Here is a 15,651-nt window from a genome sequence, read left to right as displayed (position 1 = left end):
ACGGTTTGCAGACCAGCACCAGACTCGGGTAGATTAGTAGCTCGTTGATAAACTGAATCCAAAGAGTGTTCTCCAATTATTCTCTATCAACCTGAAGGGAAGTGACAAGTGGGATGCAGCCCAGGATGTTCAGCATCTTTATAAATGACTTTGATGATGGCATAGGGGACATATCAAATCTGCACATGACACCAAACCAGCCACCAAATGGAGCCAATATATGACAGTATTGTGATTCAACCGTTAAAGTCTAGACACTGGGTCAGTGCTAAAACAAATGTTCAAATCCAGTGGACAAATATAGGATGCGTGAAACCGAGCTTGACACGTGAAAAAGTTCTTGGATGTCTGAACAGGATCTGGGGCCTTAAACTGAAGGCTAAATAATTTGATGCAGTGGCAAAGTAAGAAAGAAGCCAATGGTAATTCTAAGTTGAATCAACAGAATTTTAATGTCCAGATCTGGACAGTAATTCTGCATTCTGCTTTGGTTAAGACTCACCCGGAGTATCCACTTCTGGATATCACAATGAAGGATTTTGACAAATGAATTCAGGACAACCAAGATGGTAAAAAGTCTGGAAGCGATGCCCTATGATGAAAAACCACTGAGGGAGATGGAAGTGTTTAGCCTAGGGAAGAGAAGATGGAGAGGTAATATGATAGCAGTTTGCCAATATCTGAAGGACTAGCAAGGGAAGGTGGAGTAAGCTTGTTTTCTGCTTTTCTAGGGGGTAGGTCCAAGAAATGGATTCAAATTGAAAGAAATGTCATCCTAGCTAAACACTGGGAAGAAAGGCCTGATGGTAAGAACTTTTGTCAGTGGGATAGACAACCTTGGAAGGTGGTGGGACTCCCCTTAACAGATTTTTAATCAGTGGTGGACACCTCTCTGCTTTAGCTATGGATTCTGGCAAGAGTTTGGATAAAATTACCCTTGGGTGCATTGTAACACTATCAGACTATGGGCCCATACAGACAGGCCAAAATAAAGCTGCTTTGGGTCACTTTGGAGGTATGCTGTTTGAATGACAAACACATCTTAAGAGGCCAGAAGCTGAGCCCAAGCTGCACTCTAGTCCTTAGGACTGGAGCTTGGCTTTGTCATGGCTTCTGGCCTCTTAGGACGCATGCATTTAAACAGCATACCTCCAAAGTGACCCAAAGCAGCTTTATTTTGGCCTGTCTGTATGGGCTCTATATGTCTGTACAGCTCTTACAAAGTTGCAGGGCAGGAAAATGGCTGCCAGGCCCACTGCTGTTACAACATGGCTTTTTGTGTGGGAATGAAAAACCAACTTGTAGAAGTGCCAACACTGTTCTGAGCGCAAAAAAAATGTAGTCAAGGTACATTTTTAAAACACAAATTTTGAGATCAAATATTGTAAGTACACATTTCTGGAACAGATAATGAGTTTGGAAATCCATCTTTAAACTTTAAAAACATGTAAACACAGAAATAGGTAGAACCTATTTGGGACTCAGAATTCTCCAGCCGTGCACTGCCTTTAGAGGTTGGAGGATTCTGGCCATGCTGGCTAGAGGGGATTATGGGGTTTGTAATTCCAAAGTAGTTTCCCAAGTATCTATGAATATACACAAAAGTGACGCACCAGAAATTGATTTTTCCACTCCCCATAAGCAATTAAAGTTTCCCTGTGTCACTGAAATGTTTGCTATTCAAGCTGGCATCTTTGAGAACTGAGCCTTACATGACAAGATGCTCATTTGGCCCATACTTTATTTAGAACAAGGTTTGGCTTGGTGACTTCTAGAACCAGAATAGTGCTTTTGCACCCCAAAGGAGTCATGCAACAAGAACCTTTTTTTGGTCTGACATGCGCATGGATTGTGTTCCATGGGTCACCTTTTTTTTCCTGCCTGCCTCTCTCTATTGAATGTCATGGCACCAAAAATTCGCCATCTCACCTTGTTCTCGGGACATGCATCCTAAAACTTGTTATCAGGAGTTATAATAAAGACACACTCAAGAAGAGAATGGTTAAAATGGTTTCTCAAAAACAAGTCATGCCAGACCAATCTGATCTGTTTTTTTTTAAAATAAAATTACCAGCTTGGTAGATGCAGGGAATGATGTAGACATATGCTGTCGACATTGCATCTTGATTTCAATAAGGCCTTTGACATGACATTCTTGCAAACAAGCTAGTAAAATGTGGGCTAAACAATACAACTGTTAGGTGGATTAGTAATTGGTTGACTGGCCAAACCCAAAGGGTTTTCAGCAATGGCTCCTTTTCATCCTGGAGAGAAGTGACCAGTGGGGTTCCACAGGGCTCTGTCCTGGGCCCAGTGCTATTCTACACCTTTATCAAGGACTTGGATGAAAGAATAGAGGACATACTTATCAAATTTGCAGATGACACCAAATTAGAGGGAGTAGCTAATACTCCAGAGGAAAGGATCAAAATTCAAAATGATCTTAATAGATAAAAAAGCTGAGCCAAAATTAACAAAATAGACTTCAACAGGGAGAAATGTAATGTATTGCACTTAGGTAGAAAAAATGAAATGCATAGATATAGGATGGGATAAACTTGGCTAAACAAGACACCATGTGAAAAGATCTAGGAGCCCTAGTAGACTGTTGAGGGTCCGGATGGAGACAGATGTTGGCTCATATGACATATGGGCTGGCTCAGAGGCATCTCTAGGGTATGTGTGTGTGTGTGTGTGGGGGGGGGGAATTCCAAATTGCACCAGGTGACACCACTAAGGGGGTGTTGCTCACTACAGCCCAAGACCCCCCGCCTCCTGACCACCCCTCTCCACCAGCCAGGGTGCCTCTGTCCCTTCTGGATCTGGCAGGGCTGCTGGTGGGGTGGGAAAAGGAGGCTATGGTGGAAGTGGTGGCCATGGATCCTATCCTAGTGAAGAGGAGGGATCCATGGCTGCAACGACTACAACGCCATCAGCCCTGCCAGATCCAGAATGGGCAGGCGGATGGCAGAGGGGAGATGCCAGGCAGCTTGCTTAGGATGGGGATGATTATGATGATGATCAATTTTATTTCTTTCTCTCCTCAGCTTGAGGTGGGGCACAACATGTTAAACTGTCGGATGGCAGCAAGGCAGTCAAGAGGATGAGGGCAGCTATCACTTCCCTTCTGTTTTCCCCCCACCCGACATTATCTGTGAGATATGTGTGTGTGTTGTGGGCTGTCAGGATGGGCGAAGTTGCTGCAACAGTGGCATCCTCCTCCTCTTCTGTGCCTCTCCCCCCTGCAGGTTGGGGGGATCCCAGTGCCTTTCCCACCCCCTGTCTTTGCTCCATAGGAAGAGGGAGGCAAACTGGATCTATTCCTATCCATACTTGCCAGAGTTGTGGGGTGGCTGACTGCCTGGGGGTGACAGTTACTGCACTGGGGTGACACCAACCCTAGTGGTAGAATTCAAAGATATAGCCATGTTCGTCTGTAAAATCAGTATATAAAGAGATCTTGTAGCACCTTTGAGACTAACTGAAAGAAGTTGGCAGCATGAGCTTTCGTAGACTTCAGTACGTCAAATGCTTCTGAGGAAGTAGACGTCAGTCTACGAAAGCTCATGCTGTCAACTTCTTTCAGTCTGTCTCAAAGGTGCTACAAGATCTCTTTACATTCCAGCCCTATTAACACCCCTGGGCTGGCTACTAAATCTGGTTGCAACATTGGTGATGAAACAGCACCCTCCGTTTCACCTCTGTGCAGTAGACTAGCCTAGGGACTCGGAGGTCAGGTTGCCTGGAACACACACTTGTGCTATTCAACTCAGAAAAACAGGCACCCGTACTGCCAGCCAATATACCTGCCGCTTGAGGCAATGGCCTCACTCCGCTTAATGGTAACACTGGCCATCTGAGACGCTTATGTTTACTCCAGGCTCAGGCCAATGAATAGTAGATAAATTCAAATATAAATTTAAACACCACTGATATCCGCTCCCAGCCACATATGACTGGCCATTTTGGAAGACCTTAGCCTGCTGCTGAAATAGATGTGGGATGAGATCTCTGGCAAGGCTCCAAACCTGTCATGGCACTCTGAACTCTACGGTTAGAAAAATAGTAGTTTGGGATTTATTTTCAAGTTGCACAGTCCTGAATCACAACTATGCAGCAAGTAAGGACTGGCATGCAGGGTTTAATTATTAGGTTGATTAGATGACTGTGTCTCCGGTTTCGAAACTGGGGGCTGTACAGACAGAGAAAGCAAGCAGGTTATGGACCTGAATGAATATCTCCAGTTTTGTGAGTGCTGCTATACTCTTTGAAAGTTGATCTCAACATCTGAAAAATTTCTCAGTGTGTGTATGTTTGCCACCTGTTCAGTGAAATGTGTCCTAATTGGTTAGATGTACAGGCAATACAACTACAAAAAGTAAGAATTTACTATTAACAATTACACTTCTACTGTCTGATGTTGTCTGCAATGCCTTATATGTCATCAGCCACAACAAGCGAAATGTTAAATATTAATGCATGTCAGTCATCAAATAGCAAAAAGATCTGTGTTGACAATAAGGGGAAAGGGAATACCCAAATCAATACTACCCATACATTTCACAAATCCATACTATCCATAGCTATCATAACTTTTTAGTAATTCTACCCTTTTGCTTAGCAGTTATATCAATTGAATACATTTTTAAAAGTCAGTTAAATCAAATGTAGCTGAATGCAGGTAATGAAAATCAAACACAGGAGAACACATTTATATTCTAATTCAAGTCACACTTCCACATTTCACAGAGACGTTCAGTTGGCTGACACTATAATATTAGAGAAACCTAAAACAATTCAGATTCCCTCCACATTATTACACAAGCTCCATTACAGTCTTGGATAACATAGTGCCCTTCAGATGTTTTGGATAACAACTCCCACAGCTGTTTGCAGAAGGATGGCTCCTAGCATTACTGACCAAAGGATGTTGTGTTGCTATAATTTCTTTCTCTCACTGACAGGTTTGCTGAAGTAAAAAAGGAAGAGAAGGAGGCCAGTGGGGAGATTACAAATGGAAGATGACATGGGTGTGTACAGATTAGATTTATAATGCACAGCCCCTCTGCTACATTCAGAGAAATTTATCTTGGGGTCCAGGCATCACCATCTTCTATATGTAAACTATCTGTGTCTTGCCTTCCCACCATTTCGTTCATGTTCTTTATAGCAGATAAAAATTAAGAATGGAAATACAAAATATCTGCAGTGTCTTTTGACTAGTAGTACTAAGAAATGTTTTCTAAAAATCTCTCTAGATGTCTAAATACCCTATATCCAGTACTCTATGAATGAGGCCAAGTGTCTGCACAATAATAACCTTTCCTCCCTCCATATCCTTTGAATACCAAAAATAACTCCACCAACTCATAGGACAACTATCCTTCCTTCCTTCCTTCCTAGATTGTATACACTTTTCACTGTCAGTGCTAAAAGAGGAATAGCTGTTCCCTCATCTGTACTGGCTTGTGGCAAAGATGCCTGGCAGGTTTTTTTTTGTATTTCTTATAGCCGTGTTTGACTAGAGGTGGCAGTGGGACCAAAGAAAGATATGTGTTTTCTAAGAGAAACAATATCCCTCTGTCTGTCTTTTATTCAGTCTACAGTGGGATGTAAACACCTTCTGTGCCTCCCTTGTGCTTTTCTCTGAGGAGGCTTATCTACGGCTCTTTTGTCTTGTTTTGTTTTATGCTGTGGTTGTCAGCTGTGTGCTCTGCTCCATCCATCATCTATTATGTAGCTCCCTTTTTGCTTTTCAAAATACCCATTTGATCCTATCAGTTGTCAATCCACCTATGAAGGCTATTCTCCTGCAAAGTTCAATCTAACAAGACAGGTTTCTGTTGCTCCCTTTACTGCTGCCATTACTGGTGGTTATTGCTACCTCTCACATACTACATACATGCTACTATTTATTTCTTACCCGCCTCTGCCCATGGATCAAAGCAAGGAACAACAACAATTAACAGACACGCCACATCAGTTAAAACACATCAGTTAAAATACACAAAATTGAAAAGGACATACTGTACATGCAATTTAAAAGGACAAGATATACACATTTTGAAACAATCCACATTTAAAATGCACAAGTTAAAAATCATCTGGGTAAGCCTGAAGGATGAGACAGGTCTTCAATGCTCTTTTAAATTCAGACAGCGTCTTCAGTTGTTGAATCTCTTCTGGCAGGTCCTTCCACAGTCTACGGGCGTCTGAAGAGAAAGTCCTCTGGTTGACTATTGCCAACCTAGGCCTGGCTGAGTGGCGTAACTGTCCGCCAGGTGACCTAAGTGTACAGGGCAGATTATATGGGAGGAGGCGATCCTGTGCCATTCTCTCTAACCAAAATTAAAACCAAGCCAGTGTCGGGGTACCTCTCTCCTTTCCTTTATTGCATGGAGTATTTCATTTTTCATCCACTGAATTACATTTCTGGACTACAGTTTTCAAAATCCTCTTGCTACTATAGTCATGGACCATGGCGTTTGGGAAATTGTGGTCTAAAAAGTAACCTTTCCAGGCTCTGGAGACTTCTATACTGAATCCACATGCACAGACACACAAAAGCAGCTGCTCCTTTTTCCAAACCCACAAATCCACACCGCTATTGTTCTGTGAATCCTAATAGTGACCATTTTTATTTTGGGAAACAGGGCCTGCCAAGGAATCTACCCAACAACTCCTACTCTTTTAGCTAAATGATGGTTTAAAGGGGAACTTCGAAAACTGCATAGCTTTTGGGATACGGAATGGATTTTCACCAAACCAGAGGCCTGTCCTTGAAATACCCCGAATGTTTTTAATATAACCTAAGCTTTCAAAAAGAGAAATGTCAATTTTTTTTCTTGGTGGCCACAAAAATGGTTGCCACTGGAGCTCAGCTTGGCCTTTGGTAAATCTTTGAAATATGCCATCCTTCTTTAGAACGTTTTGAACTTTGGTCAAATTATACCCTTCACAAGCAGAGCTGGGAAAAGTCCTTTTTAAAGACTACAGCTGTCTGAATCTAACCAGCATGGAGTTTGGGGAGTTGTAGTACAAAGAGCTTAACTTTTCCAAGCTGTGGTTCACAAGGTCCATTTTCCATGCCAAATTTCCTACTAAAGTGTGTTGATTTCATAAAGAATGTCTTTTCCAGGCTTTGAAAAAGGAAACCCCAGTCATCATAAGCAGAGTTACTCTTTGAAATTCTGCTGAGCAGAGACATTTGCGACATTTGGGGACAGAAACACAGGACAAAGATGAATGTGTGGACATAAGCACATTTAGAATTTGTCTCTGAGGGAGCAGAGGCAATATTACCTTTCAAGGAAGATGCGGAGACACCATTTAATCCTACACAAACCTCAAGAGCTGACACTGATTTTCTTTTTTAAATTAAACCTCTGTGATTAAGATGGCTATGAAACAGGGTGGTCATAAATGCAGCTCTATAGAGGAGAGGCCTCTCTCTATCTTAAGGCATCTTCTATTTGCCCAGTACAAAGTCTTCTTTATACATCAAGCACCCTAAGAACAGGGTGATCTTTAAGGTCAATTTCCAGCCACAGCTTTTATCACACCATTGTCCCACCTTAAACATTGAATGAAATTCTCCCTTGTTTGTCCACTGCTTCTTCCATTTTTTTTCCTATCGCAGAAAATTCATTAAATGGAGAGGAGAATACAAAATAGCTGTATGGTAACTTCTGGTTACTATTGTGAGACCCCCTCTGTCTGAAAAGGCCTTAAGAATGGAGACCAAGGAACTGGAAGTTGCTCATCGATGGTTAGTGCTGGACTGGAAAGATGAAGTCCTTTAGACTGATCACATTCTTCCTTATTATAATGAGATATATTCAATAGCTGATTCAAATACAGTGTGCAAATCTGTATTTCCTTTCGGATCTCTTTTGTTGTGTGATGAATTTTCTCTTCTTTTGGAGATGTGATCACTGGACATCATGCTGAGTGGCAGTTCTTTGAGGAGTGAAAATATCCTCCAACTGTCCCAATTTGGCAGGGACCAATTATTATTATTATTATTATTATTGGAATAATTAATGTCTCACTTAATCCTATCATCCCTCTTTTCCAGTTGCTTTTAAAATATCCCAGATTCTCTCTCTTCCCTCATTTCCCTCCTTTGTCTTCCCCTTACTTTCCTTATTGCCAACAATGGAGTATATAAAGCAGCTTGCACTCAGTTAGCCCAGCAGAGAGGAAAGGGCTGAATCTCAGGCAAATGCAAACTGCTGCAGCCTCTCCTAGCTTGTATGTTTTTCGTCATTAATAACGTCTCCACTTGTTGATGTTGCTTGGGTACATGTACTCTGTTTTCCATCTGTAAGATACTGGAAGGTAGGAATGTGTACATGGGGTGTGTCAGCTCACTAGGACGCAAGAGCATGGCTCATCATGCATCTGCAAGGTTCAATGGCTCAGACATGGCGGCAAGTGGAGATTTCGTTTGGCAACCTTTATCTCCTGGTTTCTTCGCCTGAAGGGGAGGCAGGCTCACTGGGTGACACACACAGGGCAAAGGGAGGATTCGTTGACTTTAGGAGGTGGAAGAAGAGCATGGAAACTGATATAGGCCAGACCTAGAGGGAACAGGCCAAATGGGTAGGAGTCATTATTGTGGTTCCTCATTGGGACAGAAGGAAGATGGCATGACTCAAGGCCTCTTCCTCTTCAATAAAATCCCTCACAAAACCTTGCTTCCAGAGTCACTCCTAGTGAAATCCTGCCTACCAGAGGCTTCGTGATGTAGCTCTACTGAGTGAGCACCCTCTCAGCAAGGCCACCCAGTGGTTGCCAAAGAAATATAAACCCCTGCTTCTTAGTCCTGCTGCAAAGGGAGGCCAGTTTGGGAATTCCTCCTGCACAGAAGGCTGAAATGGAAGACATGACCCAATCATCATCACCAACAACAACAACAACAACAACAACTCCTAGCCATGTAAATCCATGCTTCTTAGTGATGCTCCAAAGGGAGGCCCTTTGGGAATTCCTCCTGGAAAACATGAAACAATGATGATAATCACTCCTAGCCACGTAACTCCCTGCTTGTTAGTGTTGCTCCAAAGGTAGGACAGTTTGGAGGACGTGTCCTGGGAAAGTAGGACGCCTGCCCCCCCTGGAGCTGTACTGCAGCAGCAGCAGCGAGCCTTCCTAGAGAGAGAAAGAGAGACTGGCAGTGCCGGTGCTGTCCAGCAGGGGGCACGCGTGTCCCGCGGTGGGATGCCTGGCCGTGCGGGACGTGCTGCTGCTGCTGCTGCTGCTGCTGCTGTTGCTGTTGCTGTTGCCTTTGCTGCCCTGCGGGGTTGTTCCTTTCTTTGCAGGGCTGCTGGCTTGGCTCTCCTGCCTGCCTTCTGGAGCCCACGCTTGGGCTCTCAGCCACTGCTGCTCCTGGGGAGGGGAAGAAGGGGAGGACCATGGAGCTGCACGCAAGGCCTCTGGCTGCATGCAGCAGGGCAGGGCAGGACTTTTCCCCCAGCTGCATCCACACAGCAGAAACAACCCGGTTTGGTCCCGCTTTAAGGGTTCCAAGCTGTGGCTCCATCTGTTGGAAGTTCTGGGAACTGCAGTGTCTCTTGCATGACAGTGATAGGGACTTTTTTTTAAGATGCAAACTTGTTTGGGTCCCCCAAACCACACTGCAGAAATAACCTACTTCCAGACCGTTTTAACTGCCTTGGCTCCAATGCTGGGGGATTCTGGGGGCTGTAGTTATATGAAATATTTAGCCTTCTTTATCAGAGAGCAATGGTGCCACAATACACTACAATTCCCAGGATTCCCTAGCACTTAGCCAGGGTAGCTAAAGCGAATAGAAGATGCCTGGATTATTGTTTCTGCGGTGTGTTTATGGACCTAAGCCTGCCAGGCCAGTTATTCCATACAGTCCTATCAAAGGAGCAAGGAACTAGATGGCTAAAATGGGGGGGAAGACAAGCTATATATATATATATATAGAGAGAGAGAGAGAGAGAGAGAGAGAGGCTGAGAGAGTGTGACTTGCCCAAGGTCACCCAGCTGCATTTATAGGAGGAAAAGTGGGACAAAGTGTGCTTGATTTGTGAAAAGTGGGACATAATGTTCTTTTAACTCATTGATCCCCATACTGTGCCCTTTATTAAGGGATTTTGGACTCCAGCTTCCAGAATCCTAGACTATTGGCCAGCATGACTGAGGCTTCTGGGAGTTGAAGTCCAAAATTTCTTAAAGGGCACAGTTTGGGGACCACTGTTTTAACTCATAAAATGGCCTGTGGAGGTGTCCATAGTGACAAGAGAGGGGAATTCACCTGGACATATACCTTGATCCTTTTTTTACCTCACTTTCTGGACTGGCATGATTCCCTGGTTAGTATGTTTGCCTTGGAATGGCGCAGCAAGACCTGAGTTCAAATCCCTACCCAGCCACGAAATTTACTGACTATTCCATCTTAGTTCAACCATCTTGTGGCACCTTTAGAGAAGGAAGTTGGGAGTGTGAGCTACCATGGGGAAACCATACAAATTTTGGGAATGTGTCTCCTGGTCATCGTGTTGGTTGAAGGATTCTGTGCGTTCTATTCTGAAACATAATTTTCTAACACACACACACACATATACACACACACCCATCCCTCCATATTTGTGGCTTTGATATTTGTGGATTGGATTATTCATGCACAGTTGATGAATATGTTCTCTCTAGGAATGTCTAGGTCCTATAGTGCAACTGTGGTCAACTTTAACCAAAAGTTGCACTGAAAGACCTAGATATTCCTAGAGAGAATACTCCACTAGGCATTTGTAGCTCCTCCAGCACAATTCTGTGTCAGTGTCTGTTGGATATTGACCACAGAGTTGCACTGGAGGACCTAGAGATTCCTAGAGAGGTGCCCTCTCACGTAAAAACATGGTGGTTTTGTTATTTGCGGTTTTTACACATTCATGGGGGTCCTTCGCCTCTAAACCCAGCGAATGCAGAGGGAACACTGTATATGTGAAGAGAGGGATGGGGAGTGTGCCTGGAGGCATGTGCAAAGTGTCAAGTCCATTCCCCCTGCTGCCATTCCATAATTAGAGGCTACTCACAGGAGATCAGGAGTTTGTCCAAAGATCTCTGGTTGGGTTTGACTCCCTTTTCACCCAGATCAAACTGGGAAATTATCCAAAACCAAGTTATTTTCACATTTTATTCTTGTGCCTCCAAGTAGACTTTGCCTGTTTGTGACCCTCTCCTGCTGCCTTCCTAGCAAGATTTGTTCAGAGGAGGCCTGCCACTACTTCTTCTGAGGCTAAGAGAGTGTGACTTGCCCAAGGTAGGTTTCCATGGCTGAACAAGGATTTGAACCCTGGTTTCCCAGAGCCAGCATGCTGTAGTAATAGCAATAACATTTCCAACTCTATACTGCTTAATATTGAACTCAGCACTCTCTGAGCAGTTTAGAGTCAGGTAGCCAACTTTATTGTGTGCATTTGGGATGCGTGTGAACAACATAAATTCAACCTGGATTCATCCTGGTTTATTTTGACCATCTGAATCCCGCTTTACTCCAACTCATTTTGGATGCCAATCTTGGCTGAAGCAAGAGCTGAAGTTTTCCATCCTCTCTTGGTTTTTGGCCCCAATGAAATGGCAAGCTTTGAGTGCTGAGATTTCCTTCCGGAGAGGTTGAGGAAAAAGCACCCAGGGGTCCCAGGTCACAGAAGCTTGAAATGTAGGACATGCCGTGGCAAAGCAGGGTGTCTGGTCATCTTGTCCCAGCGCAATCATGTTCTGATCTCCAGGCCTCCCTGTTCAAAAGCTTGCTTATTCTCACCCATCTATTGCCCCCGATTTCTTTCAAGCATCTCTTTCTGCTTCCTCAATCGTCTACGCTGCCAAAGCAGCTGAGCTCAAGTTGGGGAAGAGGAGGAGCTGTTTGCACAGGATAGCTCCATTTCCTCCGGACCTATTTATAGCTGACCGTACATCAAAAGGCTCTGGACAGACAAGGACTTCCTGACGGGGGTTGTCTCAGCTGCTAGGCGCCCTCACGTCACCTCCATCCCTTTCCTTTTCCCTTCTCTTGTGACAACTAAGCGGGCCTTGCTGGGACTGATAGAGGCCACAGGTCTCATGCTGTGGTGCTATGGCAGAATAGCATCATGGACAGCCAGTCAGTTGGGACCACAGGGATGTGCGGGTTTTTTCCACCATCTCCAGTAACATTTTGGAGTCCCAGCTCGAAGATGGATGCAAACTGGGGTTTGTTGGTTTTTTCTGCCCAGAGTTGTTGTTGTGTGCCTTCGAGTCATTTCCGACTTATGACGGCCTTAAGGCAAACCTATCCTGGGGCTTTCTTGGCAGGATTGGTTCAGAGGAGGTTTGTCCTTGCCATCCTCTGAGGCTCAGAGGGTATGACTTGCCCTAGTTATTGTTGTGTGCCTTCAAGTTGTTTCGACAACCCTAAGGCAAACCTATCCTGGGGTTTCTTGGCAAGATTGGTTCAGAGGAAGTTTGCCACTGCCTCCTTCTGAGGCTGAAAGAGTGTGACTTGACAAGGTCACCCAGTGGGTTTGCACGGCCAAGCTGGAATTCAAACCCAGATCTCCAGAGTCACAGTCCAGCACTCAGACCACTACGTCATGTTGGCTTTACCCATAAATTTTAATTCCTATATATCACTAAACATAATGATAATAGTTGTGATGTAAAACAACTAGCAACATTAAAATTATGCCACTATAAAGACTATGCCACTCTGAGTCTCAAGATGATGCCCTATTTAAATATTTGAAAGGATGTCATACTGAAGATGGGGCAAATTTGTTTTCTGCAGGCAGTTGGGACCACAGGGACATGCGGGTTTTTCCACCCCCTCTAAGAACATTTTGTAGTCCCAGGTTGGAGATGGATGCACATTGGGGTTTGTCTGTTTTTTCTGCTCAGAGTTGTTGTATACCTTCAAGTCGTTTCTGACTTACTGTGTCCCTATGGTGAATTGAACCTATTACAGGTTTTTTTTAAGCAAGGATTGTTCAGAGGAGTTTTCTGCCAATGTCTTCCTCTGAGGCTGAGAGAGTGTGACTTGCCCAAAGTTACCCAGTTGGTTTCATGGCTGAGCGGAGACTCAAACGATGGTTTTCAGAGTTGCAGTCCAATGCTCAAACCACTACAGAGGCTTTTGCAAAGAGTTGGGATCCTTTCCCACAACATTTTTATAGCAGAATGCATTCCCTCCAATGTTTCACAGATAAAAATTGGGATGAGTTGGGCTGGATGGCCTTTAAGGTCTCTTCCATCTCTATGATTCTATGTGTGTCCAAGCAAACTCAGAGAGTGGTCAAGATGGTGGAAGTTATTAATGGGGACCAACACACAAGCTATAAGAGGCTGCAGCAGTTGCAAGATTCTGTTCCATCTTTCCTCTGCTTTCCTTTTCTTTCCTCTTCTTTCCTTTGTTTTCCTTTCCTCCCTGCTGTGTTAATGGAGTGCAAACTACTTTTGCATTTTGAACTCAGTTTGCAGCAATTGAAGTAACTTCAGGACAAGGGGCGGGGTGTAGGAGGAGGAAGAACCAAAACATGCTGAAAACACCTGAGAAAGTGGGATGACAGAGAATCTCTCCCTGAAAACTGTCCCTGAAAACTGGGACAGTAGTGCACTATGATTTTTTCTGCCTTTAACTGCCACGGCTGCATGCTATAATATCCTGGGATTGACAACTGGGAGACTATAAATCTGGGATTGGTAGTTGGGAGACTAGAAATTAGAAGAGTAATGCTTGGAAGGGCAGCTATGAAGGAACTAAATGAGATCCTCAAGTGTAAAGATACATCATTAAGTACAGAGCCAGCATGGCGTAGTGGTTTGAGTGTTGGACTGTGACTCTGAAGACCAGGATTCTATTCCCAGCTCAGCCATGAAACCCACTGGTTGACCTTGAACATGTGACATGCTCTCAGCCTCGAAAAGGCAATGGCAAACCTCTGAACAAATCTTGCCAAGAAAGCTGCAAGATGGGCTTGCCTTAGGGTCACCATAAGTCAGAAACAACTTGAAGGCAACAACAATAGCAAACCAAAGTCAGGATCATCCATGCTGTGATGTTTCTGCTTCCTATGTGTAGGTGTGAATGCTGAACAGTGAAGAAAGCTTACCGAAGAAAAATCTGCTCATTTGAAGTGTGGGAAGGAGAGTTCTAGGGAGTTCAATTGGCCACTAGAAAGACACTTGTGATGTGCTTTGGGCACTTTGTAACATGCATTGGGCACTTGTGATGCACACTAGGCACTTCTGATGTTCATCAGGCACTCCTGTTGCACTCAGGGACTTCATATTAGGTGTCTGGGTCCACACTGGGAGTGCTCCAATACTCACTGGTGGCCATTGCACATTTGGAGCTGTGGCACATCAGTCGCTCCATTGTCTACCATAACACATGCCCCTGTGTTGTAATGTCGTGGCAGCCCCTAAGTTAATACAGTGTTGCGAAGCTACTTAATTTTATTTCCTGCACACACAAGTCTGCTTTTGAAGACATCAGCCCCATGCTGAATTCCAGTCCCAGTCTAGGATCTTAGTGAATGATTTTAGCCATGGGTTCAAAAGCAAAACCTTTTAGAGCAAGATTTAAAGTGCCAAAGTAGTTTGTACTCAAATAACTCAGCAGTGGGGAAGGGAGAGGTGGGACAGCATCTTGTCCCCTTCCTAGTAAGGTCAGGCAAAAGCAAACTGCTGCAGCCTCTCCTAGCTTGTCTATTCTTCATCAATAGTTTTAGCCATCTTGATCACACTCTGATGTTGCCTGGCCAAACGTGTCTCAGTTTTCATGTGTAACAAGTTAGAGGGAATGCTCAGACTTGCCAGAACTTGGAGCTTAGACTTTCTTCATTGGGCCTTGACAGATCTTACCATTATCCAGAATGACAGAATTGCTCTAGGAGGCAGATGCTGGGGCAGGAGTTATGTAAGGTAGTGGTAATACTCTGGAGCATTCTTCCATCTCTTTCCAGTGTCTCCCCTCTTTGGGGGACATGTGTATCTGCCCTCAAAAGCAACGACCATGTTGGCAGTGTTGAATTGCCAGTCTTGGTTACTTCTCTAGATGGAAAGGGCAGGGATGGCTCTTGTCCTTTGCCTCAGGTAGAAAACTGTCCCAGGCTGTTACCAAGATGTTTTCATACCCGATCTGAAAAAGTCTGAGAGATTCAGCCCACCCCACCCGTGAAAACCTGAACCCATTTGAGGCTTTGCCCTTGACGTTGACTCATCCCAGAATCATCTTTGATCAAGTTGTGTGGAGGAGGTGGCTAAAGGGCATGGGGTGAGAACATTATCCATTTTGTACATTTCACATTCTGTTGCCTTGATCTGTGCACCAGTGTGGGAAAGCAGAGGCCAATGAATTAGTGAACTGGTGAGAAGTCAGGTTCTTGCAGGTTTTTCTGGGTTGGCCCCCTGGTAGACCTTTCCACAGGTCCTTGAACCTTTAGTTTTTGTTTCTGGCAGCTATACTGAGAGGTGGACAGCAGCCATGCAATCTGGGGATTCTAGGAATTATAGTCCCAAAAAAGCTAACTTTTCTCAATCTCTGGTCTAAGTGTGCTTCCACATACAATTTACCTAGTGCAGCCATTTATCTTACTTTCCAACAGATAGATAGATGGATGGATGGATGGATGGATGATAGAG

The 15,651-nt window shown here is 44.2% G+C and overlaps 1 long non-coding RNA gene across 1 annotated transcript in view; it reads right to left on the bottom strand.

Moving 5' to 3' along the window:
• Positions 1 to 4,883: 4,883 nt before the first annotated feature.
• Positions 4,884 to 15,651, bottom strand: part of LOC121920228 — a 62,593-nt gene continuing 51,825 nt past the window's right edge. Inside the window, exon 3 of the long non-coding RNA XR_006101708.1 lies at positions 4,884 to 4,969. This is a non-coding gene — a long non-coding RNA (uncharacterized LOC121920228). The remainder of the gene's footprint in view (positions 4,970 to 15,651) is intronic.

This window comes from Sceloporus undulatus, chromosome 2 (genome assembly GCF_019175285.1).
Source record: "Sceloporus undulatus isolate JIND9_A2432 ecotype Alabama chromosome 2, SceUnd_v1.1, whole genome shotgun sequence".
NCBI classification, from domain to species: domain Eukaryota; kingdom Metazoa; phylum Chordata; class Lepidosauria; order Squamata; family Phrynosomatidae; genus Sceloporus; species Sceloporus undulatus.
This window is presented reverse-complemented; position numbering and strand designations above follow the sequence as displayed.